This window comes from Ipomoea nil, unplaced genomic scaffold (genome assembly GCF_001879475.1).
Source record: "Ipomoea nil cultivar Tokyo-kokei standard unplaced genomic scaffold, Asagao_1.1 scaffold2149, whole genome shotgun sequence".
Lineage (NCBI taxonomy): Eukaryota > Viridiplantae > Streptophyta > Magnoliopsida > Solanales > Convolvulaceae > Ipomoea > Ipomoea nil.
The window spans coordinates 1,038,883-1,066,320 of record NW_017618577.1 but is presented as its reverse complement, the minus strand read 5'-3'; positions in this window follow the sequence as shown (position 1 = coordinate 1,066,320).

Here is a 27,438-nt window from a genome sequence, read left to right as displayed (position 1 = left end):
TTAGATCTTGAAGAGTGCTGTTGACGAGATCTAGACGCCGGGGGAGATGATCTTGTGTTTCTAGGTGAATTTCTTCCTGCTTCATGTCTTGTTGTTCTTCCTTCGTTTCTCCTAGATCCATCTCGGCGAGACGGTGAATGATTCCTGTTTTCGACTTCATCATCGTCATGTCTTTTCTTTTCCCCCTTTTTGGCATCAGCACATGGTTTAACACCCTGTGTTACGGCCTTTAATCCCAAATTAATTATTTAATTAATTCCATTAATAATAATTAAAAAGGATTTAATTTGATTAGAAATCCCTTTAATTAATTAATGTGGTCCACCACGGATCGTGGACCCTTGCCTAAACTAGAGTCATAAGCCTATTAGAAATAAAGAAAGTATACCTTTACTATTCAGATTATGGTTAGGATTCTCTTTAATTAATTAATTAATATGGTCCACCATGGACCATGGACCCTTATCCCTAAAACAAGTCCTTAGTCCTATAAGGAATAGAATTAGTAAACCCATACCATTCAGACCCTAATTAGGACTCCTAAATATATATATATATATATAAGGACATAGAAGGCACCTAGAAGTCACACCACAATAGATATCACCACACAACAATTCCCAAGGGACTCCCCACCACCAAGCCTAGGGAGATCAAAACAGATGGAAATCTTAGGGAAGAACCTTAATAGCCAAGGGATGATTAATTAAGGGTAAGAGGTAACCCAGGTCTCAACAAAACCTATTTTCTTCGCTATAATCTCCTTCCTTGGCCTCCCTCTATATTATTGTGTCTTGATTGAATTCTTCTATGATAATTGTGTTATGTTCTTGATGATTGATAAGATGATTTATATGCTTTCTTGATAATCTTGATGATCTTGATGTTAAAAAGAAGTTCTTGATTATGATGTAATGATTCTTGACGAATCTTGATATTTCTTGATGTTAAAGATAAAATATGTTCTTGATGAATTGGGTGGGATTAGAGCCCTAGGTTGGATTGGGAATTTGTATTGTGATGTTCTTGATTTATATTTGGGTGGGAATTCGCATGTTCGGGTGTTGTTGATATTTAGAAGTCGTAATAGGATAAGTCCTACATGATTCTTGCTTTTGATCCGTTAATTTCTTACGTGGTGTCGTTATTTGCGTTTAAAAGTGTCTAAGCATGGTTTCGAGTTCCACAAAGGTTCCCAGGACGAATATATGAGAAAAGAGTCAGTGGGGGTAGGGGAACCCGCCACCTACCTGATGCCCAAAGGGGCACTGCCCGGCAACGGGCAGCCGACTGCCCGCCGGCAACCCGCTGCCCGGAACAGCGCCCTCCGGCGGGCAGCCGGCGGGTGACCCCCACCCACCGGCTACCCGCTGGTCCGTACCCCACCCCAGGTCTTTGGCTTCCCCGTTTGATGTTCCCCGCTCCCCATGGTGTCCCAACGGACCTCGTTTTTCATGCTTGAGTCTAGTTTGATATTTCGGGCACCATTCGTAGGTTAAATGAGTCTTAGGAATTGCATGCTAGTTGAATTGGTAACCCGTTGACCTAGGTGGAAGTTGTATGAACCCTTAGGACTATTCTTAGTAAGTGAATGATCACACGTAAGTTTATTTATATGTCATTCCCCTCCCAATGTGCTACTACGTGCTCCTATGTGTTATGTGTTGCATAATCCCCCATTTTGGTTATAGGCCAATTGGGTGGTTGCCGAACTAAGGTTCAGAAGTCGGTTGAAGACCGAATGATTTGTTCCCGGACTAAGGTTTGGAAGTCGGTTGAAGACCGAATGGATTGATCCCGGACTAAAGGTTCTAAAGTGGCTGAAGGCCAATGGATTGTTCCTGAGCTAAGGCTCAGAAGTGGCTAAGGCCAAATTGATACACTTCTTGGGCTGCGGTCCAACTATGGGCCTCGGTGCTATGACCCACCGAACTGAACGCGCCAGGAGGTGTGTAGGGCCAATAAGCCGAGGAAGGTTGTAGTCCACCGACCTGAGTAATCAGGCGGTGTGTAGGGCTACGGCTGGCTGCGATCCACCGAATGATGGGACAGCGGTGTGTAGGGCCATAGTCTCCGAGGATCTTCGCCCACCGACTGAGTATAGCTCAGCGGTAAGCCGGGCTTGATCTGCTATGGTCCACCTTCTGTGCGCATCGACGGTGTGTAGGGTCGTAAGTCCCCCCATGTAAAGGGGATCACGGTCCACCGACTGGGTGCGTCAGCGGTGAGCCGGATCATGGTCCGACGTTGAGTTCGTCAACGGTTCTCAAAGGTTTGGTTGCGATCAACTCCCCTCATACCACGGTACTGAGGTAGGGTGCTGCGGGGCCGTGTTAATGCTATAAGCATTAACCCTCATGTTCGGGGCATGCGATTGGTCCCATGGCGCCATCAACGATTATGTGATATGAATGATGATTGAATGATGATGTGTTTGAATTGAAAAGTGATCTGTGACCTTAGATGTGTATTCCTTATGATGTTATCTCTACTTAACTGTTTATCATTGGTTAATGTGCTTGTCCCTACTTGCTGAGTCTATTCCCGGTTTTAAAACTAGAGTCTCCTAAGTATATATCTTCCTGCTTCAAAATGATTTTCCTATATCTATATCTATATATATACCTATATTGTATTTCAACGCGTTGGAGTGGGTTACCAGCATCTCTCGCTGAACAGATATATTTGGCTTTCAGGCACAAACGATTAGCTTCCGGAGCGCGCTAGAAGGACTTGGATTAGATAGATAGTTTATCCTTTTGGCCTGCGTGTCATGACCTTGTATTGAAGATATTTAGTTAGTTTAGCCTGTGCATCTGAGTTCTCCAGCTCAGATGTGGCATAGCACCCCGCACCCTTATGTTTAGTAATGCCTTGTTTGGGATTTTATGAGAAATTACCTTTATTATATAAGTTTTAAAAGTTTCAAAATTTCGGGGTGTTACAGTTGGTATCAGAGCCTAAGTTTGATCCTACGATAAGACTCTTAAGACTAGACTTTAGGACATTAAGCTTGAACTCTAGGTATTTAGGAACATAAGATTCAGGAATCTTAGGACGCGCGGTGAGATTGTGAGCCTACCTATCATCACATAACCTCCCCTCACTTTATCCCTCATTAATTTAAAGAATTTCCCCCTTCGCTTATCACATCACGGTAAGGGTACAACACACTAACTCTTCATTCCACATACTTGCCCTAGAAATCTGTGATGTCCTTGCATGCTTTTACCTGCTTTGTTGCTTATCACTCTTTGGTTATCATACTTGTTTATTTGCTTAAACATATGTCCCTAATTGGTTTTAGGCCAAGTTAGGAACTGCGTATTATTGCTTAACTATTTGATCAAACATGCGTTATTTGGATATCTGTTACTTGATAAAGTATTCTGGAACTTGCAATTAGTAATTTTATTCGGCTTATAAGAGCTCACTTGTCCTAATCATAATTGACCAATATAGTTAACTCACTAATAACCCGATAAGTACTTACATGAGTTGCATAGAGGGAAATTTTGGGGAACATGACTTTAATTAAGAAGGGAAAGAATGGGGCGTGGGATCCTTATGATATCTAGTTGAAGTCTCCCATATTCCTTATTAGTATCATAATAACGTGATCCCTTGAGAGTTTTTCCATGTATTCAAACCCCTTTCGTTAAGTATGGAATTCCTTGAACTTAAAATTATGCATTCTCGGGGCTTTTCTCGAAGTGATTCCTCCTTCACAGTCACGTTCCAGTGGAGCCTTGGCAGGAGGTCGACCACCCACCACGTGCCCACTGCCACATCCCAGTGGGGACTTGACAGGCGGTCGACCGCCCACTGGTCCGGTATGTTTTCTTGACTTCTCGTTTTTATTGATCCATTGTGCCTTTGTGTGTCTTCCTTGATACTTCTTATGTGCTTAACATGTAAATAACAATCTAATGCTTGAACATGAAAGTTGAATTATCCTCCTAATTGATTTATTTATAAGTTACATAGAAATTATAGGGACTGATTCTGTTTTTAGAAATCTAAAAATTAAGTTTTGACCCGAAAATCAATCTGAGAGAGACCGATAGAAATCCGATGTATTCGGCTTCAGCTGTGCTGGTTGCAATTGAGTTTTTCTTTTTGCTAAACCAAGATACAAGTCTTCCCCCTAGGAACTGGCAGGTTCCTGGGGTGCTTTTACGATCAATTCTACAACCAGCAAAATTCGCATCTAAATAGCCAACAAGATCAAAAGAGTTTCCTTTCGGGTACCAAAGTCCTACACTTTGAGTTCCCTTTAGGTATCTTAAAATCTTTTTGGTAGCACTTAGATGACTCTCTTTAGGTTTAGATTGAAACCTTGCACATACCCCAACAGCAAAAGAAATATCAGGTCTACATGTTGTGAGGTATAGAAGAGATCCAATGATTCCACGAAAGTTCTTTTGATCAACGTCTTTCCCTTCGTTATCAACATCCATTCTCAATGATGTACTCATGGGAATTTTGACTGAGGACTTTCCATCAATTCCGAATTTTTGAATCAAGTCCTTTGTATATTTGGCTTGATTGATGAATATCCCTTCTGGATATTATTTGACTTGCAAGCCAAGAAAGTAGTTCAATTCTCCCATCATGCTCAGCATGAGATTTGAGAATTTTTCACACAGATCTGGATTTGTACTTCCAAAAATGATATCATCAACATAGATTTGGGCTAATAATACATGATCAGCATATTTGATCCGAAAGAGCGTTTTATCAACAGCTCCTTTCGTGAAATCACAATTTATGAGAAAGTATGAAAGAGTGTCATACCAAGCTCGTGGAGCTTGTTTCAGTCCATATAGAGATTTCTTGAGATGATATACTTTTTCTTGTCTGCAATCAATAGCGAAACCATGTGGTTGTTCTACATACACTTCTTCTTCTAGAAAGCCATTTAAGAACGCACTTTTGACATCCATATGGTAGACTTTGAAGTCTTTATATGATGCATAGGCTAGGAACAATCGTATTGCTTTAAGCCTAGCCACTGGGGTGAAGGTTTCATCAAAATCAATACCTTCTTCTTGACAGTAGCCTTTAGCAACAAGTCGAGCTTTGTTCCTAACAATGAGACCATCTTCACTCATTTTGTTTCTGAATACCTATTTGGTTCCAATGACATTTTGGTGTGTGGGTCTCGGAACAAGTTCCCATACATTGTTTTGTTCAAATTGATGAAGCTCTTCTTGCATGGCTATGACACAATCTGGATCACTTAATGCTTCTTCAATAGATTTCGGTTCCATTTGTGATAGAAAACAAACCATCATGTTTTCGTGTAAAGTGGCTCTAGTTCTTACTCCTTCTTGTATGTTTCCAATGACTTGATCGGGTGGATGGTCTCTTAGCCATCTTAGATCTGGTTCAAATGATGGTTGTTGATTTTGACCATCCATTTCAGGGATGTAGGGTAGATCAATGTATATCATTGATTCTGAGGTAGATTGAATATTTGGGTCAATGACTTGTGTTCCTTCATCAGTTTGAGTTCTAGATTCTGGATGCGTAGACTTTGGTTGATATCTCGTGTAAGATGGGAGATGATCCTCAAGATCTGAGTCTTCTTCATCAATTGTTACACTTTCTCGAGAGTTTGAGCTTTGAGCAATTGATTTATTTGTCTCAACAGGGATTTTCTCGGCTTGTTCATCAAATTTAACATGTATAGATTCTTCTATGACCATTGTTCTCTTATTAAGAACTCTGTAAGCTTTGCTGACCGAAGAGTATCCCATAAACAGTCATTCATCAGCTCTTTCGTCAAAAGCTCTTAGATGAGTCTTCCCGTTGTTATGAATGAAACACCTGCACCCAAAGATATGAAAGTAACTAATAACAGGTTTCTTACCTTTCCATAATTCGTATGGAGTTAGGTTGTGAGCTTTGTTGATCAAGGATCGATTTTGCGTGTAGCAAGCTGTATTTATGGCTTCGGCCCAAAAACGTTTGGGCAGACCCGAATGTGCAATCATTGTTGGTGCTGCTTCTTTCTAGGTTCTGTTTCTTCATTCGGCAACACCATTTTGTTGTGGAGTTCTTGCTGCCGAGAGTTGGTGAAATATGCCATTTTGTCCGCAGAAATCTTAGATGACTTTGTTTACAAATTCGGTTCCTTGATCTGATCTAATCCTTATAATGTTGACTTTGTTTTCAATTTGAAGTTGACTTAGGAGATTAGGCAAAATAATTTATGTTTCATTCTTCTTCTTCAGGAACAATGCCCAAGTATACTTCGTGTGGTCATCTACTACGACCAGAGTATATTTTCATCCACTTAGACTTGCAGGGTCTACTGGTCCGAATAAGTCAATATGTAGCAAGCTCAAAGGGTGAGAGTTTATGTTTGACTCTTTGGACTTGAATGACGTTTTGATTTGCTTCCCTTTTTGGCAAGCCTCACAAATTGTCTTTTACGTAAGTTGCTTTCGGTAGACCTTCTACTAGATCTTTCTTTGCAAGCTTGTTGATGGTCTTTATGTTTAAGTGGCTCAGCTTGTGCCATTCCCAGCATAAATCCGCATTACTTTTAGCCACAAGACAAACGTTAGCATTAAATGAGTTCCAAGTGATAACGTACGTGTTTTTCTTTCGTTTTGCTGAGTGAACAATTTCGCCATCTCTCGTGCTAACAATATTGCATTTATCTTTGGAGAATTCGACGTTATATCCTTTGTCGCAAAACTGACTTGTGCTCAGCAGATTGAATTTCAGTCCTTCTACGTACGAGACATTTTGAATTGTTATGCCATCTTTGATGACATCCCCTGTCGCACGAGTCTTACCACTCGTTTCTCCTCCAAAGATCACTTTCGGACCATCAATTTCCTTAAAGTTGCTCAAAATTGTTTTGTCACCAGTCATATGTCTTGAGCATCCACTGTCTACATACCATATGACCTGTTTTTCCTGCAAGGAAGATTATGCATTTTTAGGTATCCCTTCGGTTGCGGGTCCTGGGGGGTTAGTAGTCAACTTCGGGATCCATGCGAACCTAGAGTTAACTCCACTCATTCTCGGTCCTTTGTACCCGTTAAAGACATGATAATCATAAAAGATTTTTGCAAAGGTTTTGTTCTTATATCGTTTTTGAAAATAATCAGCATGTAGATTGTAACACCCCGTGTTACGACCCCTAAACCAAATTAATTAATTAATTACTCACCCTAAAAAGGGAATTAAAATCAATTAATTAGCTAAAAGAAGGTCCACCATAGTCCATGGGCCCTTATCCCTAAAGCCAACCCCTTAGTCCTATAAGAAATAGAATTAGATAATCAATACCACTTAGACCCTAATTGGAACTCTTAGATATATAAATAAGGACATAGGAGGCACCTAGAACTCACACCACAATAACTTTCACCACACAAGAATTCCCAAGAATTCCCATAGGAGGAATCAAGAAAGAAGAAATCTTAAAGAAAGACCCTTCATAGCCAAGAAAATTAATTAAGGCTAAGAGGTAACCCATGTCTCAACAAAACCTATTTTCCTTGCTATATTCTCCTTCTTTGGCTCCATCTATATGCTTGTGTCTTGATGAATTTCTTTATGATAATCGCAATATAATCTTGTTGATTGATGTGATGATTTTATGTGTGATCTTGATGTTAAGAAGAGGTTCTTGTTATTTATGTGATGATTCTTGATGAAATCTTGATGTTTCTTGATGATAGAAATAAAATATGATTTTGATGATTTGGGTGGGATTAGAGCCCTAGGTTGGATAGGGAATTTGTATTGTGATGATCTTGATTTATGTTTGGGTGGCAATTTGCATGTTCGGGTGTTGTTCGTGTCTAGAAGTCTTGTTAGGATGTGTTCGATATGATTCTTGCTTTCGATCCATTAATTGTCGATGTGGTGTCGTTAATTGCGTTTAAAAGTGTCTAAGCATGGTTTCGGGTTCCACAAAGGATCTCGGGACGTTTATTGAGTTAAAGAGTCAGTGGGGGGTAGGTGGGGGTAGGGGTACCCACCACCTACCCGCTGCCCGAGATTTACCGCCAGGCAGCGGGCAGACGTTTGCCCTCCGGCCACCCGCTGCCCGGAAGGCCATCGCCGGCGGGTGACCCCCACCCACCGGCTACCCGCTGGTCCGTTACCCACCCCGGGTCCTCGGCTTCCCCGTTTGATTTTCCCCATTCGCCGTGGTGTCCCAACGGACCCCGTTTGTCGTATTTGAGTCTAGTTTGATGTTTCGGGTGCCAATCGTAGGATAAAAGAGTCTTAGGAAATGCATGCTAGTGAATCGGTAACCCATTGGCCTAGGAGAAGAATGCATGAACCCCTTAGGACTAGTCTTAGTATGTGAATGATTACACGTAAGCTTATTTATGCGTCTCCCCCTTCCCAATGTCCTATTATGTGCTATAATGTGTTATGTGATGCATGATTCCCCAATTTGGTTGCGATCGAATTGGCTATACGGGCAATTGGATGGGTTGAGAACTATACCAACTGTTAACCAGGTCGGTTGCGATCGGTCAGGTATATAAATATTATATAGGGCTGCGATCCACCATTTGGTTGTGATCAAACGTTTACATGAGCTGCGGTTCATTCTCCTGGATGCGGTCAGTGATTCACTTCTTGGGCTACAGCCCACGGGCCTCGTGTGCAGATGGTCCACCGACTGGACGCGCCAGCGGTGTGTAGGGCCACCAGCCTGAGGAAGGCCATAGCCCACCGAATGAGTGATCAGGCGGTGTGTAGGGCTATGGTCGGCTACGATCCACCGAGTGAAGGGCCAGCGGTGTGTAAGGTCGTAGTCTCCGAGGATCTTCGCCCACCGACTGAGTCCCTCAGCGGTGTGTAGGGCTTGATTCGCTACAATCCACTGACTGTGCTCGTCAACGGTGTATAGGGTCGTAGTCCCCATAAGAGGATCACAGTCCACCGACTGAGCGCGCCAGCGGTGTGTAGGGCTGTGATCCGCCGTCGAGCTTTCGGCGGTCTGTACGGTTGGTTACGATCAACCCCTTCATGCTGCGGTATGAGGTAGGGTGCTGCAGGGCCATGTTAAGTGCTATACGCACTAACCCTCATGTTCGGGGCATGAGATTGGTCTCGTGGCGCCACCAAGGTGTGCTTGTGTGATTTGAATGATGATTTGAATGATGATTTAAATGATGATTTGAATGATGACTTGAATGATGATTGAATGATGATATGGATGATTTGAAAGTAAACTGTGATCTTAGATATATATTCTTTATGATGTTGTCTCTGTATAACTATTTATCATGATTGAATGTGCTTACCCCTACTTGCTGAGTCTATCCCTGATTTTAAAGCTAGAGTCCCCTAAGTATATATCTTCCTGCTTCAAAATGGTTTTAGTATATCTATATATATATATATATATATATATATATATATATATATATATATATATATATATATATATATATATATATATATATATATATATATATATATATATATATATATATGTATATATATATATATATATATATATATTGTATTTCAACGCGTTGGACTGGGTTACCAGCATCATTCGCTGAACAGATATATTTGGCTTTCAGGCACAGATGAGTAGACACCGGAGCGCGCTAGAGATCCGGAGCGTAGATTAGTTAGTTTCTCTTTCGACCTGCGTGCCATGATTATGTATTGACATTGCTTTGAGGTTGTTTAGCTAGTTTAGCCTGTGCATCTGAGTTTTCCAGCTCAGATGTGGCATAGCACCCCGCACTCTTATGTTAATTTTGGGATTTAATGAGAATTCACCTTTATTATATAAGCTTTAAAGGTTTCAAAATTTTGGGGTGTTACATGGATTATGATACTGTTTGGAATAATTGGTTTGTTTGTGCCGATGTATTTTGTCAAATTGCGCTTTTGACAAAGGTTCGGGATAATCAAACCAATCTTCTTCGGATGGTCCACTCCATCCATTGTCTGTCCTCGGTCTTCTGACTGACCTCTCGGCATGTCTGAATCGTTCATTTCTTGGCTTTGGATTTCCTCGTTGAGGATCCTTTCGTATATACTCAGAACGCTTTTGCCTCTAATTAACATTCAGTTTTATCCTCGATTGATTATTCCTTGTAGGCTAACCCTTCTTTTGATATAGATTAGATCTATTGCTTTTAGGTCCATTCCTTTTGGCATTTTTGAGCCTAGGATTGCCTTTCAAGAAGTTCTCATATCTTGACTCCACAATTCGTTGTACAGCCGTTCCCTTAGGTTGGCTTGTTGATTGTGGATGTGACATCCCGAAATCCAAATTCAATTAAGGGATTAATTGAGTAATTAATCCTAATTCAATTGGCGAATTAATTCCTAAAATCCTGAAAATTCAATAGTCGGGGACTAGTAATTGACTAGTCAACCCCAAAGTCAAAGCTGTACCTTAAGCTTTGTAGGGAGCTCCCTTGTTCCTTACACTTCCTTATGTTAGTAAGGGCATTCTTGACCTTTCACTTGGTGTTAGTATTGTAACCTAACCTAGTAGACCATCTTCATTCTTTCCTTACACTTTCTAAAAATCTAGCTCCACCTTCTCTCTAAAAAGGTGGGTAGCTTTTCTTCCAAGCCAAGTTGGAGTCTTGCCAAAACTTCAAGAGTTGCTTCCAAGATTCAACCTTTCATATATTTGGGCATCTAGGAGGGTAAGATCTAAGTTCATCTTGTGTTTTTGGTTTTATCTAAGGTGTCTTTTCTTAAAGTTAGGATCTTTATAATCTTTTGGTATGTTCTTGAAGAGGGTTTAGAAGGTGAGCCTTCAGAGGAGCTTGTTGAGGTGTAAAGTGAAGTCTTTAGTCTACAAGAGGTAACCCATGCTCTACAAAATCTATTTTGCTTACCTATATGTGATTTCTTGGATTCTACATGTGATTTTGCTATGAAATGTGAGTGTTTATGCATTGTCTTGTGAAAATGCATATCTAGAGCTTGTGTTTAGGGTTCATTTGTGCCATTGCTTGACATTTCTTTGATTCAAGTCATTTTGTTGTATTGGGTGAGATTTGGCATGTTTTGGACTTGAATTTGAGCTTGGAGTTGAAAATCCCCGAAGGGATTATTTGTGCAGGTGTATGTACCCGGCGGGCAGAACGACAGGTAGAGCTCCACCCGCAGGGAACATGAGCCGGTGGGTAGTGTAACACCCCCATTTTTCATTAACAAAAATAACTTATAAAAAATGAATTTATTTGATTAAAAATCATTTCTAGTTGCGGAAGCTAACAAAACAAAAGGAAAAAGGGATGCTACCGCCACGTTTAGATAACAACCTATATCTAAACGCACAGGCTAAAAAGAACACTACCAAAAAACAACCCAGAACTAACACTAGTTCATTAAGTGTAATACTACAATTGTCTAGAAAAACTTCTAAATTAGCTAATAAAAAAAAAACAAATAAATATTCAAGGCTCGAAAAGTTGAATCGCTCTCATGCTCCAAATGTCATGCAGGATGTACCTGCAAAATAACTAAGAGGGGACAAATTCAGCATACAACAGTTTGTAAGACTTACTCCACTCCGTAAAACATTTTACACATAACACATAACATCTTGGAGCACATAATTCCACAATGTAACCCCTTAGTCATATTATACTTAGAATAATCTCTTATACCACTTCTTCACATTTAATTACCATCTAACAAATCAACAACATAATAAATATAATTTATAATCACATAAAATTCCACAACTTCCACATTTTACCACTTTTCTCAACATTAGGATTTAATCCTTTATTTACCACCAAGTCAATGAGGAGGAAAAATACAAGGCAAGAGCCATCACTTCAGCCCCAGTGACCAAAACCAACCAACCAGAGACCAACCTAGTTGGCACGAGATCAATCCCTTAAGTATGCATACCCCCATTGAGAGACCAACCCCAATGGATAGAACGAACTCGATTGTGAGAGACCAACCCCACAAGGTATATAATAATAATCCAGAATCAAATGTGAGAGACCAACCCCACAAGATCCATAACCAAATGTGAGAGACCAACCCCACACTGGTTCCATAATCAAATGTGAGAGACCAACATCACAATAAAAATCCAGATACAAATTCTCCATGACCAAAGTTAATTAAATATATTTTCATACCAACTAATTCGTTTACTCCACCATACTCAAATATATGTATACTACCATACTTCCACATACATATATCCAAATATACACAATCTATATAACACTAAGGCTACTGTGCAAGTATATAGACATACACTATACGCTATATACACAGAATCCATAGTCACTCAATCCTTTGGCATAATCATTATTAGGCTTAGCTAAAATTGTTTTAATCACACAAGATAGCAATAGATATACAGATCAAACAATTAGACGTTAATTATATACATATGTACCTACTGTGCACAATGGCCCATAATCATATACTTTATATTTAACAATTATGTTTTCAAACACTACTTCACCATTTAAACATATATTCGTACTAATTAAACATGTTAGGCTAATAGACTTATATTTAGATTTTAGACAGATACATATAATACAAGCATATAATTTCATGTACTCAATTTCACGGAATCATCAATCAATTTTCGTATCGAATATAATATTCACCAAGATCATGAATCACATAGCAATTATTCAAAAATAATAAAATAGATTTTTGACTGAAAAGGTTTTCACATAAGCACTTAGGAAAATGTTTTTGATTCATATGGGGTTAAAACAATTTTGAGTGAACATAAATCTTACCTCGAATCAGAATCAACAAAATCTTTGAATGAAATCCTACGATGAACAGAGCCAGATGATAACAGAAGAAGACCGATGACAAAAGAAGACAGCTATGTATATTTTTCTCTTTAATTTTGTGTTCGGTGATATTGGGAAAAAGAAAAACGATGAGAGTCAGAGAGTAACACAGCTTAGGTTTAGGGAAATTGGTAGGAATAAGGATTATAGTAATAATAGGACTCTAAAGACAACATATATTTCTTTTTGTTTTCAACCAGTAAGTTAGGGAGTAGGATAAATATATATATTAGCTACTTACCTATCTATAGACATACGTATCATACCTATATAAATATATATATTAGTTTAAGAAATAGGAAAATTAGTTATTATATTAAGTTTAGAAATAAGGGAGAGCTATAAAATAATAATAGTAACTAGTCTCAAATGATTTTGGGTCACATCAAATAATATAATAATTATAATAATATAATTTTGGATCATTCAAAATAATTTTGAAAGATATTAAAATCAAATAATATTATCAAAAATAATCGGGGTGTCACAAGTAGTGTACCCGCGGGCGGAACCACGGGTGGGAGCCTACCCATGGGTCCACCCGCGGGGAACACTGTGGTGTTGTTTTGGGATTTGTTCCCCGTGATTCTTTTGACTCGGTATTTGGTCTTTTGACTTCCCGATGTTCTTTTGTGGAACTATTTGAGTGTCTTTTTGATGTTTCGTATGTCTAGAACTATATGGTAGGGATCCATGTAGGACTTTGGTGTCTTGAATCATGCCAAGTGTTCAACATTGTGTTTTGTTGAACCGTGATGAGTCTTGTATGTTCCTCGGAACTACGTTTGGTTTACCCGTTTGATAAGCATGCTAGTTTGGTGTCTAAATGCTAGCGTGTGTGTTGTTTGTACTGTGACACCCCAAAAAATCCAAATTCGATTCATGGATTAATTGAGTAATTAATCCTATTTCAATTGAGGAATTAATTTCTAAAATCCTGAAATTTAATACTTGAGGACTAGTATTTGACTAGTCAACTCCAAAGTCAAGTTGTACCTTGAGCTTTGAAAAGAGTTCCGTTGTTCCTTACACTTTTCTAATGTTAGTAAGGGCATTCTTGACCTTTCACCTAGTGTTAGTATTGTAACCTAACCCAATAGACATCTTCATTCTACCCCTTACACTTTCTAAAATATAGCTCTACCTTCTCTCTAGAAAGGTGAGTAGCTTTTCCTCCAAGCTAGGTTGAGACCTTGCCAAGACTTCAAGAGTTGCTTCCAAGATTCAACCTTTCACCTATTTGGTCATCTAGGAGGGTAAGATCTAAGCCTATCTTGTGTTTTTGGTTCCATCTTAGGTGTCTTGTCTTAAAGGTAGGATCTTTATGATCTTTTAGTTTGTTCTTGAAGTGGGTTTGTAAAGTGAGCATTGTGGGGAGCTTGTTGAGGTGTAAAGTGAAGTATTTTAGTCTACAAGAGGTAACCCATGCTCTACAAAATCTATTTTGCTTACCTATATGTGATTTCTTGGATTCTACTTGTGTTTTGCTATGAAATGTGAGTGTTTATGCATTATCTTGTGAAAATGCATATCTAGAGCTTGTGTTTAGGGTTCATTTGTGCCATTGCTTGGCATTTCCTTTGATTCAAGTCATTTTGTTGTATTGGGTGAGATTTGGCATGTTTTGGACTTGAATTTGAGCTTGGAGTTGAAAATCCCCAAAGGGATTATTTTGTACAGGTATATGTACCCGCGGGCGGAACGACGGGTAGAGCTCCAACCCGCCGCCCACACGCGGGGAACGTAGGCCGGTGGGTAGTGTACCCGCGGGCGGAACCACGGGTGGGAGCCTACCCGTGGGTCTACCCGCGGGGAACACTTCGGTGTTGTGATGGGATTTGTTCTCCGTGATCCTTTTGACACGATATTTGGTCTTTTGACTTCCCGATGTTCTTTTGTGGAACTATTTGAGTGTCTTCTTGATGTTTCGTATGTCTAGAACTATGTGGTAGGTATCCATGTAGGACTTTGGTGTCTTGAATCGTGCTAAGTGTTCAACATTGTGTCTCGTTGAACCATGGTGAGTCTTGTGTGTTCTTCGGAACTATCTTTGGTTTATCCGTTTGATAAGCATGCTAGTTCGGTGTCTAAATGCTAGCATGTGTGTTATTTGTACCTTCCGATTGGTTGATGATAACTTGTGTTATTCATCGTTGTTGTTGTTGGGTTGTGACCCATTCCTTGATTGAGTATGTTTCATACCTTCGTTGCAATCCGTTGATTGATTCTTGTGGAAGTGTGATGCGTGTGTGGCTTTACCTGGATTGCACGATTAGTGGTATGGGACACTAGTCACGAAGGTATTGCAGCGGTCCTCGTGGTGGCCGTGATGCGATTATGGAGTTGTGGCCTGAGTGATGGGTCCACGTATTTCTTGGGTGGCATGTGTTGCCGTGTGTGTGTACGGTACCTTGTGTACTATGAAAATGGTGGTCTCGTTGGTGGTCGTTGGTGGGGGACGACGGTCCCGGAGGGAAAAGATTGGACTAAGAAGTACAGGGGTCCTGGAGGTAATGGTTGGAAAGAAGAAACAAGGTTGGGGGTAAGCATAAGGCAGGCATATCAACTCGTGATGGGTGATGTCACGAGGGCTATTGTAGCCATTGTGGTGAGTTCTTCTCTTGTGACGTATGTAGTCACAAAGGCATGTGTTGCCTTGGCATTTGTTGCCAGTTGTGTAAGTCTTATTCTTTTGCGTTGTACTTGTCGAGTTTTGATCTATTGAGTGATGATAGATCATGCCTTGACTCTTTTATGAGTTGTGTTGTTTTTGTGGTCTTGGGATGTGTTCCCGTGTTGTTTGCTGAGGGTGTTGAATCTTATGTTGGCTTTGACTCTTGGTTTTACACTTATATATATGTATTCCGTTTCGAAAATGGTTTGACAACTTATATCTTACCTATGTATGTTATTTCACATGTATTGGTGGGTTACCAGCATTATTCGCTGACCGGGCGTCGTCCCATGTTTATTTGTGTTCTTTCAGGTGATGTCTAGACGAGAGCGGAGTCTAGTGCTTGATTGTATAGTACCTTTCCTTTGCTTTATGACATGTGAGCCGATGTAGTGATAGACTCATGAGGTTTTGGGATAGTTGTGAACCATGCAGACTTTGCCGTAGCGTTTATCGTTGTTGGTAAACGTGGCGTGACACCCCATGTTTTGGATTTTCATTTATCCAGTTTCCTTTTATCTTCCGTTGTGCTAGTGTTTTGTTATGATATCTGCATGTGTTAAGGCTTTTTATATAGCTTGTTTTGGGGGGTGTTACATGTACCTTCCGATTGGTTTGATGATAACTTGTGTTATTCATCGTTGTTGTTGTTGGGCTGTGACCCATTCCTTGATTGAGTATGGTTTCATATCTTCGTTGTGATCCGTTGATTGATTCCTGTTGTGGTGTGATGCGTGTGTGGCTTTACCTGGATTGCACGATTAGTGGTATGGGACACTAGTCACCAAGGTATTGCAGCGGTCCTCGTGGTGGCCGTGATGTGATTATGGAGTTTGTGACATTTGTGTAAGGTTCACGTATTTCTTGGGACGCATGTGTTGCCGTGTGTGTGTACGGTACCCTCGTGTACTATGAAATTGGTGGTCTCGTTGGCGGTCGTTGGCGGATGGGGACGACGGTCCTCGGAGGGAAAAGGTTGGACTTGGTTGTACTGGGTCCTGGAGGTAATGGTTGGAAGAAGAAATAAGGTTGGAGGTAGCCATAAGGTTGGAACCGGGTATAAGGAAGGCATATCAACTCGTGATAGGTGATGTCACGAGGGCTTGTGTAGCCGTTGTTGTGAGTTCTTTTCTTGTGACGTGTGTAGTCACAAAGGCATGTGTTGCCGTGGGTGAGTCTTATTCCTTTGCGTTGTACATGTCGGGTTTTGATCTATTGTGTGATGATACATCATACCTTGAGACTTCTTGTGAGTCGTGTTGTTCTTTGTGGTCTTGGGATGTGTTCCCGTGTTCTTGTTAAGAGTGTTGAGTCTTGTGTTGACGATTACTCTTGGTTTTGTACTTCTATATATGTATTCCGTTTCGAAAATGGCTTTACAACTTATATCTTACCTATGTATGTTGTTTCACAAGTATTGGTGGGTTACCAGCATTATTCGCTGACCGGGCGTCATCCCATGTTTATTGTGTTCTTTCAGGTGATGTCTAGGCGAGTGCGCGGTCTAGTACTTGCTAGTTTAGCTTCGCCCTCATGTTTTGTGGCCTGTGCGCCAGCTTAGATGTAGAACTTTGAGACAATGGGTTTAGATGTAAACATTGCAGATGTTGCCTGTGCGTTCATCCTTTTGGTGAACGTGGCATAGCACCCCGTGTTCCAGATTTTATCTATCTATCTATCTTTCAGTATTCCGCTGTGTTTGTTGTTTAGTTCAGTTATCTGCATGTTTAAGGCTTTTAAATAGCATGTTTTAGGGGGTGTTACAGTGGTGTTTCACAATTGTTAACCCTGGTCACTGGCTCAGACACTTGAGTGGGGCCTTGAACAAAAGCAGAATTAAAAATTTCACGAGAATAGACATTTGTGGGTTTGTTTAAGGTGACATGTGAAGAGGAGTCGAGGTCATAACCTATTCTAGATCTTTCCTTGGGCGGTTTTGATCCATTCACCATTCGGTCCATTAGATTGGACGAATTATTAAACGAATCAAGAACCTCACGCAATTGTTGCTCCCGTATCTCCCTTTCTGTACACTATTCTTTGAGAGATAGAACTTGTTTTTCGAGCTGATCTTTTACAATGGCTAGCTTTATGTTCTCTATTCAAACTCGCCTTAGCTCATTGTGGCTGATCAATAGTTGAGAGTTCTCCTCTTTCAGTTTTGAGTATGTGCTATTTATGATGGTAAATCTCCTCATCATATCACTAACTGATTCATTGGAGTTTTGGTCACTGGTTGAGCTAGTTTCTAATGAAAGGAAGGAAGAGGATTGAGAATCTACCTCTTCATCTTGGGCCATGAGGCACATTTCATTTGATTCTTCTTTCTCGCTGAACAAACACAGCAGTCCATTTTCTTCTTCAACACTATGAGCTTGAGGAGATGCTTTCGGTTTCTATGTTTTCAGCCGTTTCATTTACGACCATTGCTTTTCTTCTTCTCTCGTTTCTGGAGTTCGACGACTCTGGTTTGTCACTTCTTTTGATGGATTCACTGGTTTCTTTTGACGTGCCCGAGCCCTGATGTTTGCTGACCATTGGATGTGGGCAGTTTGCTTTAAAATGTCCAGGCTTTCGACAATTGTAGCATAGCATTTGTGACTCCATTGATTCTTGTCTTGGTGGAAGTAGAGATCTTTCATGTTGCCTTCGGCTCGATGGTCTTTGAAAATCTTGGAAGTTGTTCTTCCGCATAAACCTTTTCATTTTCCTTACAAACAAAGCATATTGTTCGTCAGATAAAAAATTGCAAGAGTTAGAAGTTGACCTATTTGACGTTGATGTTTGTTGGTTAGCCACCAAGGCTACGTTTCTGATCTCGGGTTCTTCCGTTTTCTTTGGTTCGTGCTCGAATTCATATGCTTTCAGAACACTGAAGATTTTGGTTGTGCTGGTGGTTTTCATGTCTCGATGATCTCTCATTGCGGTGACTTTCATGTCCCATGATTTCGGGAGTCCTCGAAGAATCTTCAAGTTCTTCTCCTTTTCAGTAAGCTCTTTTCCGAGATCTGAGAGATCACCCATGAGCTTCGTAAATCTGAGCTCCATGTCGGTGATAGCTTCATTGGGCATCATCTTCAAGTCGTCAAACTTCTTCATGGCCACGGTAAGTTTGTTGTCTTTTTCTTGCTCGTCTCCTTCTCCCAAGTTCATGAGAACGTGACGTTCCAGATTTCCATGGCTCTCTTGCATTTGAAAACTGAAACACCCCAAAATTTGACTTCCAAAACTTTCGTTAAATGACATTACAATTCAAAACTTAGTATAAATAGAATTACTAAAAATAAATTTTCTTATAAATTGTTTTTCAATTCAAGTCTCAAATCATTTGTAATTCAAATTCTAACACTTATAGGGTGCTACCGCCACATCTAACTTATCAAGACTAGATGCAAGGCTAATCACAAAACCGCCAAATACTTCAATTACATCTATTACATTTATTCTCCTCTTCTTCTAACGCGCACTTTCACTTCAAGCTTCATAAATCCCTGTTAAAAATTTTTTTTTCCAAGAAACACATAACAAACAGTGGAGATTAGCAAAACATGCTAAGTAAGGGTTACTTTGCCCGGAAACAAAATTTAAAATAAAATAAGGTACATTACTTTCAAAAATAACTTTTCTTTTAAAATAACTTACAAAATCTTCTCCACTTCTTAAACAACCAATCACCATATCGAAATGTACCTTTAAATATTTAATTTCTTTTCCACATACAAATAATCATTTTGGAAGAACATCACCATAATAATAATTAGCCACAAGGCTTACTTAAAAACTGATATGTGCTTTTTAAAATATTTGATTTCTCTTTTCAAGTAAATACAAGTTTTTATGGAAAATCACCAATCACAAGAATGGGCACGAAATCACATATCCGTAACATAAATGGGCATAAGATCCCATAGCCAATATAAATGGGCATCAAATCCCATAGCCAAAATAAATGGGTATAAAATCCCATAGCCAATATAAATGGGCATCAAATCCCATAGCCAAAATAAATGGGCATAAAGTCTCATAGCCAATATAAATGGGCATGAAGTCCTATAGCCAATATAAATGGACATAAAGTCCCATAGCCAATATAAATGGGCATGAAGTCCCATAGCCAATATAAATGGGCATGAAGTCTCATACCCAATATAAATGGGCATGAAGTCCCATAGCCAATATAAATGGGCATCAAATCCCATAGCCAATATAAATGGGCATCAAATCCCATAGCCAAAATAAATGAGTATAAAATCTCATAGCCAATATAAATGGGTATACAATCCCATAGCCAATATAAACGGGTATACAATCCCATAGCCAATATAGTCATTTATAACACAACAACAAATTCCACAATTTCTTTTTAATACTATACTCACAAAAACAAGATTGATCATCATCTCCGAGAATAAAATACCGCTAAACCATTATTATTTAAATTTACTAATTTTATTAACAAAATTTTGTTTTACACCTACGGCAAACATATAAATAAATAAATAAATAAATAAATATATATATATATATATATATATATATATATATATATATATATATATATATATATATATATATATATATATCGTTTATTTACTTATTTATTTATTATTTTGTTTTTCTTGTTTTTTTTCATATAAATAAAACAAATAATAAAATACTATATATATACATATTTTTAGAAAAACAAAGCGTAGTTAATAAAGAAACTATAAGTCTCTTTTTTTTTCGTTCATACAGTGCATACAAATGTATTTTATTTATTTATTTATTTCAAATACAATCTAACCAACACATCATACAATATGAAATAGTCACTTAATCATTTCATAATCTATATCATTTCATCTCATGACCATCAACCAACAAAATTTATTATTTTGAAAACGATAATGGCAAAGTAAAAAAAAGAAACACAACCACTTACTTGAAGCGAATTTCTCTTAAAATTTTCCTCGTAATCTTTTAAGGATTCAAAGGCTCTTCTTTAGCTTGAAGGGACTTCTTAAGTCTTGAATAGAAGAGAAAGAACAAGGAAATATTTTTTTTTTCTATCTTGGGGATGAAGGGGTGATCGGCCAAAGAAGGAGAGAAGAAGAATAATTATATTGTTCATCATCCATACTTAGTCAACTTATTAATTAATAGGAGAATATTCTAGGTTTGTAACTTCCAATCACACATTTGTTACCCCCAATCTATAATTCATAACTCCCAATCAATATAAAATATTTAGTTTATATTATATAAATATAATTATACACCATGTATTATATCACATACTAGATATATAAGTATTACACTCATAAATATATATATATATATATATATATATATATATATATATATATATATATATATATATATTACAAAGTATCTACTAATAACAATAATTATATATATCTATACACATACATACTTAGTTAATTTACTTAGTAAATTTATGTACATATACTATACGCACATAATTATATATGTACTAAAAATGTTATAAAATACATTTTATATTCAAATGTATATAAAATCATACGGTCCAAAAATAATTATTTTGTAGTTCAAATTAATACATAACTACTTATAACAAAAATATTATTTTTATTTATAATGACAAATATAATAGAGATGAGATTCTCTAATGGCTCAATCAAAATGGCTCGATCAGAAAGAAGTAATAATTTTGAAATGTAAGACTTTCTAATTTTAGGAAAGCTAGAAAAGCCGGGTATCACAATCTACCCCCGTTAAGGAATGCTTCGTCCCCATAGCACTCCCAAGCTTAAGAAGTTTGGTCAACTAGAACTTAAGTTTCACAACTTTAGGCTACAACGCATAAGGGTAAGGTGTTAAAACTACCCTCCTTAAAAGAAAGTTACGTCCTCGTAACTTTAAACCTACAAGTAACCAACACATCTCAAGGGTATTCCTACCCTACAACTTACGAATCATCAAAAAGCACAAATAAGAAACAAGGTGCATATAGTCCTTCACATTTTATAACTTTAACAAATAATCGATTGAAATATGCAATCACATACTTTAAAAATGCACACCCTCGAGGTGCAATAGCAACAGTTCATATAAAATACTCAAGAGATCTTCAAAACAGCACACTTGTTTAAAACTTCACTTCACGCACTATTCCATCAAGGAAACATATTCTAGAAGAATGACTTGCTTTCACTCGCATGTATTACTCAAAATACAAATAGTTACAACAAAACAGATATAATGATCGAAACTCATATCTCACCACCATTTCATAAGTTTCATCATTTGGATTCACCCTGTCACTTGGGAAATCTTAAAATCTTAATGCTTTGACCTTAGGCTTGAATACCATTTCGTAAATAACTTAGTCAAACTTATTTCCTTAATTTACAATTATAGATACCCATCAATCTTCGGAGTCCAACCCGAATCCACACAATTCCAATCTTTATATTAAAACTTCTAAAAGATATTATGTTTACCCAATACTCAGACATCCATAGTTCAATTTTAAAGACTTAATTGGTCCCACAACATTTTCTTAAAATCATTTAGCAAAATAAATGCTTGAATACTGATAACTTCTACTCAAAATTATTATCCACCAAGTTCAATCTCACAAAATTTAAACATCATTATCCTTTTGACTATTACTTGAGTCAAACTTCCAACATATCAAGTCCAAAATCTACAAGGCTCTTAACTATCTTCATGCAAGATCCTCCTTCAGCTATTTAGGAAGCAATTTCTAAAATCATCAATCTTTCCTCATTAATACTTGAGTAATTCAACCATAAAATCATCAAGTAAATACTCCAACTTTTACCATTAAGAATTTCAATATTCCAAATAAAATCACTAAGTTCAAGTATTCCCCTCAAATCATAGATTATCACTTGAAACTTACACAAAATATTCAACAACGCATATCCTTACCTTGATTTTCAAAATTTTAATTCCTTAGTCAACTCCATGAGCTATATTCTCAAATTCCATAACTTAGGCTCTTATATCCAAAATTCCCTAACCAATTCCAAATACTTTATCAAAATATAGTTCCTCAACGGAGAAGAAATCAAACCATAAATTCCAATTATTTTCTCAAAACCAAAATTCTCAAAACAAATAAATAATAAGTAATCTATTTTTAATAACCCACCATGTACAATCTTCTCCTTTTCAATGAATAAATGATCAAATCCGAAATAAGCCGCTAAACCCAAATATTTCCTTCAAATATAGAATCTCATCTCATCTCATAATAATAATAATAATAATAACCAAATAATAATATATTAATATCATCAACTTTAAATATCTTCCTCATAATTAATAGGAAATCAAATCCTTTCGTACAATCATTAAACTCAATATATTCCTCTAGTCACAAAACTCCAAAATAAACAATTAAGCACTAATTAGATCACCAACTCCAAATGTTTTTCTCATAATCAATAAGAAATCAAGTTCTTAATAAAATTACTAAGCCAAAAAATTTCCTCATATATAGGACACCACGATTACTTAGTCCAACCACTTCCAAATAATTATACTTTCATCAAAATACAGAATACTTCCAAATAATTATATTCTACCAAAATATAAAGCACCACTTCTAAATATCTCAATAAATATAAAACTTTACCTTCAAATATTCTTCTTTTCATGACAATATATAACACCACCTGCAAGTATTAGCAATCAAAACAAAACATGGAACCATTTTACAAAGCCACACATTCTCACAGCGAATTTCTAAAATCTTAAATTCTTAGTCAATTATATTTTCAAATATCCTCAAAAATTCATAACCTAGGGTTTCAAAGTTCCATAACCTAGGCTCCCAAAGGTTCGAACTGCTCTGATACCAATTTGTAACACCCCAAAATTTGACTTCCAAAACTTTCGTTAAATGACATTACAATTCAAAACTTAGTATAAATAGAATTACTAAAAATAAATTTTCTTATAAATTGTTTTTCAATTCAAGTCTCAAATAATTTGTAATTCAAATTCTAACACTTATAGGGTGCTACCGCCACATCTAACTTATCAAGACTAGATGCAAGGCTAATCACAAAACCGCCAAATACTTCAATTACATCTATTACATTTATTCTCCTCTTCTTCTAACGCGCACTTTCACTTCAAGCTTCATAAATCCCTGTTAAAATTTTTTTTTTCCAAAAACACATAACAAACAGTGGAGATTAGCAAAACATGCTAAGTAAGGGTTACTTTGCCCGGAAACAAAATTTAAAATAAAATAAGGTACATTACTTTCAAAAATAACTTTTCTTTTAAAATAACTTACAAAATCTTCTCCACTTCTACAACAACCAATCACCATATCGAAATGTACCTTTAAATATTTAATTTCTTTTCCACATACAAATAATCATTTTGGAAGAACATCACCATAATAATAATTAGCCACAAGACTTACTTAAAAACTGATATGTGCTTTTTAAAATATTTTATTTCTCTTTTCAAGTAAATACAAGTTTTTATGGAAAATCACCAATCACAAGAATGGGCACAAAATCACATATCCGGTAACATAAATGGGCATAAGATCCCATAGCCAATATAAATGGGCATCAAATCCCATAGCTAAAATAAATGGGTATTGGTAGGGAATATCCCGACCGCCATAGCTCTACCACGACCGAGGTGCCTTTGTCTTTGTCTTTTTGTCTTTGCAGGTAGCAGGTCGGGCTTTATGAAGAACCCGGTCGGGAAGCGACCGGGAATTGCCCAGCGGTAGTGTCAACCACCGAGCGGTAGCCCTTTGGCGAGGGAGCTGATAAAGGACACGTGGCGGCTCTCTGTGGCGACAGATAGGGCACCCGGGAGGATGACACGTGGTGGCTACGTGGAGAGCATGCCGAACGACCGGATTTGTGTCTCCGGCGCAGCGGCTATAAATACCCACAGTAGCTACAATGTAGGGGACTTTTGGATGATCGATAGGTTGTTATTAGAGAATCACGACCGCAGTCAGTTGGCACTCAGAGCAACCAAGTAGATTGTACTTAGGGCCTCTACCGTGATCAATAAAGATATTTACTTGCTTTAGTTGGTCTCGGGTATTACTTAAATATTGCTTACGTAGAATTAGCAGTATCATTTTGGCGCCGTCTGTGGGGACCCGTGCAAGAAAGCAACGTCTTGACGAGCACTCGGTTCCTTTCCAACGATGTATCTGTGGGCATACAACAATTTCGCCGACGACAAGGTGGATGCAGCGAGCTCATCCGATCACCACGCCACCCAACAGCAAGGTCAGACGGTGGACTTGAATCTTAATCTGTCACCACCACATCCATCCAACACATACCCGGCTGCCCAACAGCCGGTGAACTACATTCAACCGGGATACCCAACACCCGGTCAGCCGTATCAACAACAGCCGGTGATGTATCCCGGTCAGTATCCGTACCCGGTCCCACCTCCGTCGTACGGGTATTGGCCTGGCCAACCGATGTACTACACTCCCCCGGTTGGATATCCACCATATACGCCTGCGTACACGGCTCCAGCCGCCGCCCCTCCAGTTTACCCGACCGCACAGGTAGAGCCGCAGCGTCAGTCCGCTTCCCGGGCTCGACGCTCGGCTCGTTCGCGGTTGGGGTCGGGGGGTGCTGATGCGATGGAGGCACCATGGCAGGCCCAGCAAGCGGCCGAGGTTCCCGCCCAAGCGGAGGACCCCGAGGAAGTTGCCCGAGCGGCAGCTTTTGATCGTCTTTGACCAGAGATGCGGCAGCATTTGGGGCCCCAAGACCCGAACCGTCAGCCGGAAGACGTGCAGATGCAGGAAGCCAGCCAGGAGGCTTCATCGGGGTATAGCGGGTCGAGATCTCACCGACGGCGACGCGCTCGGGATACAGCCCAAGCTGCCCAAGCCGCCGAGCTCAACGAGACCCGAGGATTGCTCTACAACCTCCAGGTGGAGTTTGCGCAATTTAGAAACGCGCACCCTGCAACACCCCCGGTCGACCAATCGACCCTACACCAGACGCCTTTCACAGCGGCGGTGATGGCTCAGCCTTACCCGCTTGATTTAAAGGTCTTTGGAGAGAAAAGTTATGATGGCCGGATAGACCCCGAGGCTCACGTTAACGACTTCTACAGCAATATGATGCTGAAGGGCGTGTCAGACGTCGTAATGTGTAGGGCTTTTTATTCCACGCTCACCGGCCGGGCGGCGGAATGGTTCCGAAACTTGCAGCCGGGTTCGATCGACAAGTTTGACACCTTGGCGATCAAGTTTGTGAGGAAGTTCATCACTTCAAAAGTGGTGAGGAAGCCCTATATGTATCTGGAGAAGGCCAAGCAACTTGAAGGCGAGAGCTTGACCGACTTCCTCATCAAGTGGAAGGCGGCGGTCGGGGAGGTTGAGCCCATGGATGATGCGACCGCCACTCACATGTTACACATCTCTCTCCGGGCGGGGTATTTATATCAAGATTTCATTTTACACCCCCGGGCCACGTACGAGGAGGCCCTTCGAAGGGTCACAGATTATGCCAACGCCGGCGAGGCGAACGCCGTAAAACGCTCGCAGGAGGTCGGGTCATCGTCCCGTAAACCAGCCGGCTGGGCGGAACACCGATCGGGTGACGACCATCCCCGATCCCGCACCAGGCCTGGTGAGTTTACGGCCTTGAACCGATCCGCAGCGGAGGCCATGCAGTATGCCCAGTCTTGCAATCTCATCAAGCTTCCCCATCCCGATCGAGATGGTCCTGACAAGAGTAAGCATTGCGCTTACCATCGATGTGCTGGGCATGACACTGAAGAGTGTACCCACTTGCGCCAACTGTTGGAGGATTTTCTCAATCTTGGGAAGTTGGACAAGTGTGTGGGGAGGAGAGAAGACCCCAAGAGGAATACCGATCGGAGAGATCACCGGCGCTCCTATCACCGTTCCGATCGTTCTGATCGTGAAGGACGCTCCGATCGGTCAGGTCAGGACCGAAGAGACGATCGAAGAGATGATCGTCGTGATGACCGACGGGACCCTGACCCTCCGTCTAGCAGCCGACCATCCACGTTATTTTCGGTGGATTGGAAGACGCTTCCCGACCGCGGAGTAATTGCCCGGTCGCCATAGTGGATTCCCGGGAGACCGGGAAGAGGCAGAAGATGGAGCCCATAACCTTCACCCTGGAAGATTAAGATTGGCCGGGCCCTCACCCCCGAGCTCCGAGCGGAAATTTTGGCCATACTCCGGGAGTATGCCGATATCTTCGCCTGGGGGCCCGAAGACATGCCCGGGATCGACCGATCGGTAATTTGCCACAAGCTAGCCGTCGATCCCGCAGCAAAGCCGATCGTGCAAAAAAACCCGGCACCTTTCCTCCGATCGTCGCGAGTTTGTTAGAGAAGAAGTCAAGAAGATGGCGGCGATCGAGCACATCCGACCAGTGATCTATCCCGAGTGGGTGGCCAATATTGTCCTTGTTCCTAAGCCCCCAGCTTGGAGGATGTGCATTGATTTTACCGACCTCAATAAGGCCTGTCCGCTCGACCCGTATCCTCTACCGAGTATCCACCACATGGTCGACGAGACGGCCAGGGCCGAGTTAATGAGTTTCATGGATGCATTCAAGGGTTATCATCAAATCATGATGCACCATGAAGATGAGAGCAAGACAGCCTTCGTGACCCCGGACGGGCTGTATTGCTACCGAGTGATGCCGTTCGGTCTCCGAAACGCGGGAGCGACCTACCAGAGAATGGTCAATATGCTCTTCGCCGATCTGTTGGGCCGAACGATGGAAGCTTACATTGATGATATGCTGGTCAAGAGTCGGGATCGATCCGACCACACTCGGGATCTCCAGGAGTGCTTCCAGATCATGAGGAAGTACCAGTTGCGGCTGAACCCGACCAAGTGTACATTTGCGGTTCAGACCGGCAAGTTCCTCGGCTATATGATGACTAAGAGAGGAATTGAGCCCAACC